The sequence below is a fragment of the Onychomys torridus genome, chromosome 7 (genome assembly GCF_903995425.1).
Source record: "Onychomys torridus chromosome 7, mOncTor1.1, whole genome shotgun sequence".
NCBI lineage: Eukaryota > Metazoa > Chordata > Mammalia > Rodentia > Cricetidae > Onychomys > Onychomys torridus.
The window spans coordinates 115062255-115065445 of NC_050449.1; the positions used below are offsets into that span (position 1 = coordinate 115062255).

General features: G+C 56.6%; 1 long non-coding RNA gene across 1 annotated transcript; it reads right to left on the reverse strand.

Annotated features, from left to right (window-relative positions):
- Nucleotides 1-707: 707 nt before the first annotated feature.
- On the reverse strand, nt 708-2967 carry LOC118587243. The gene is made up of 3 exons (XR_004945444.1): nt 2764-2967; nt 2040-2228; nt 708-1164 (listed from the first exon to the last, which is right to left on the reverse strand). It is a non-coding gene; the product is annotated as an uncharacterized LOC118587243 (long non-coding RNA).
- Nucleotides 2968-3191: the final 224 nt, after the last annotated feature.

Below are 3191 nucleotides of genomic sequence, written 5' to 3' on the forward strand. Positions count from 1 at the left end.
CGCCGCCCGCTCTGCAGCACCTCGGCGCGGATGCAGGCGCGGGAGCAACCGTGCTAGGCAAGGCTGGGACACGGCCCGCAACGCACCGCATCCTGCCCAGACGCCTCAAGTCGCTCTCCACACGGGTCCCTTCCCTGTGGCCCGGGTCTCCTTGAATTTCCGGAGTGGGAAGCCGGAAAGCGGGAGGCTTTGTCCAGGGACAGCTGGGGACACCGGAGCTTCCAAACCTTCCGTTCACATCCTGACTAGGGGTGGTGAGGCGGAGACAGATGGACATTGACCTGCGGAGCACCTTGGGGTTTCGCCGGAACTCTGCCCGCAACTGAGCCCAGGCCCCTGGGGTAGCCGGCGGTTTCCACGCGGAGCTGGGGCAGCCGCGACCTGGCTGCGGATCGCCGTCGTAGGCGCTCCGCAAAGGCTGCTCCCAGCCCTAGGCTTCCACGCGTGCCTAGTGGGCGTGCAGCGGAACGCGCTGGGGAAGGAAGGTGGTGGGCGGGGCGAGAGGTGAACTGCCAACGAGGAGGGGGCAGAAAGCATTAGAAGGTAGCGGTCCCACTGTCGCAGCAACTCTGCAGTGGGTGCGGTGGAGACGACAGAGGCAGTAAGGTGCTTGCCAGGCACACTATGATCCTGGCAGGCCTTGTTCCGCTCTAAGAATGAACGGGGCGGGGGGGGGGGGGGGGGGGGGGGGTGACAGGCCCAGACTCTTGCTAGTGCTAGCCGACGTGCAGAGATTTGGACTTAGGGACTTGCAGGAAGGGAGGGGGAGAGAGGACAGTGCCTGCACTATGGAAGGGAATAGTGACACTAAGGCATACCCGCAGACAGGAAGCCTCTGAAATCCATATTATCCCGCGACCCTCAAGCTGCCATTTGTCCCCTTACACCACGCCCTCTTCTCAGCTTTCCAAGATTAACCTGTCGATACTACCAGCTCCCTTTTAGAGTAAAAACCAGGACAAATTCTGCACTTTATTAACCTGCCCCACCCTCCACCATAAAGCAGCTTCTCACAGCACATACAAGGTGTGGTCCAAAGACACAGCTCCACAGACCTCGGACCAAGCGGTAGGAGGACGTTAAAGGCAAACGCTCTGAAGCGACCTGTCGGATTCAATGTCACTCCATCCGGGCTGTTGGGCGCTTTCTCAACAGGGCGTGATCCTGTAGACAGACCCCAGCAGGGTAGAATCAGAGGCCTGCCAGCATCCAGTCACTGCCGCAAACACCTCCACCCTTCACTGCAAAGCGAGTCTCCCTTGCCCGTTGTCAGCTACAGCAGGGCTGTCTCCCTCTGTATGCTCCCCAAGGTCATGACTCGTGAAAGTCAGGGATCTGACACCATGCACCTCCAGCTGTGGGGGACCCATCGTATGTAGGTGTGTGCGTTTAACTGCACAATCATTCCCAGACGTGCAAGATAAAGCATTGAAGTGGGGGTGGGTCTACAGTTCAAATTCAAAAACACATCCTTGAGGCTCTAAAGGGGTATTCAAGGTTTGTCTACGATATCGCAACTGAATCCATGCCAGACTCCCGGAAATTATCTCTGCAGGCCATGCCACAAGTGTCCAGTACTCCCCCAGTTTCACTGAGAGACGGTTGGGAGATCAAGTTAAACTGTGAAACCCTACGACCCGTGTCTTCTGACTTTCTGGCCATAACCAACTTTCCATTTCAAAGTGGTGGTTAACATCAAAATTAACACCTGGGAACCCAAAACTGACCCAGCTTTCTTACTAAAAGGTTGTGTGTGTGTGTGTGTGTGTGTGTGTGTGTGTGTGTGTGTGTGTATTTCCCCCTTTTATGTAGTGTAGTTTGGAAAAGAGCAGAGAGGCGTCCGCTTAAAAGTAAGAGTCTCCTTAATTTGACAGTCCCATTTCCCTTTACCTTTCTCTTTCTCCCATGGGTAGCTAGCTGTTCAGCGTCCTCCAAAGTTCTGTCTAGCCTTGGTGCCCAAAGCTCTACATACAGTTAAACTTCCTACTAAGCAAACCTGCTGGACATTTGTCCTGTGCCCAGCGAAGCTAAACACTCACACATCAAGAAAGGGTTGGGGAAAGGCCATCTGGGTCAAGGTGGGTGTAGCATCGCGGATGGAGGCTGGGAGTGAAGGTGGAGCGCAAAAGGACCGAGGGCCAGAGTCCCTTCTTCTCCTGTACCTTGGACTCTGCAGTGGCCACCTTGGCCTGAAACTGCATCCACGACCAAACCCAGTACAAAGCTCTCTTAAACAGAATTAGAAAGAAGTTAGTATAGAGAGAGACAATTTGCTTCTAATAATCGCATAGGTATACCTACAATACGGCCCAAGCGGCGAGCAGACTAGGGATTCACGTTTTCCACGTGCTGCTGGGGGGACCCGTCCGCGGGCATCGCGGCGGACGTGACACCGCATTTTCTCTGAATTTCTGCCATCTAGGATGGTGCAACCAAGGGAGGGGGTCATGGATGGGGAGGTGGAGTGAGAGCCTGCGGAATCCGCTCTCTGCAGAGGAACAGCGCGAAACTCCGAAGGCGTTCACAATTCAAGAGAAAAGCAACGCCCGGTTGTGGGTGGTTAATAGCCGGCTTCCCACGACCACGAGGCATGTCCCTGGCGGCACCACTACCTTATGGGGTCTTTGCTCCCCTAGGCTGTGGACTGGGTTTGCACTCCGATGGTCACTGCCCTCTCGGGAGAGGGTGGACTTCAACTGCGGCTCCCTCCCTCCCCCACCCCACCCCCCGGGGGAGTAAGCTAGAGTTTCTATCCTTCTAAACCTGAGAGCATCGCCGGGCGTGGTCCAGTCGTGCGGGGGTGGGGGGGGATTCTAGCGTTTGAGCTGAGCCGCGTCTGCAATGCATCGCCTTAAACTGCTCTCCAGTACCCTAAGCCGGTGTTCAGAAAGGAGAGGTGGGGAGGGGAGTGGTCACTCTTAACTGAAGTGACGGTGGTCTACCCGGAGTGTCAGTGCCTGTGTGTGTGTGTGTGTGTGTGTGTGTGTGTGTGTGTGTGTGTGCGCGCGCGCGCTGCAGCCGAGAAGGGAGGGTTCTACTGCCAAGGGCAGGGCGGAGGACAGTGAAGGCCGGCTGGTAGAGTGAGAGAGCCTTCCCAGGTTCTGCTGCGGTGATCACCCAGCACTGCAGCTAAAGGGGCCGGTTGCACCCTGCGTGCTCCCCCGCCTTCCCTGTGTTCCCCGGCTTTTCCA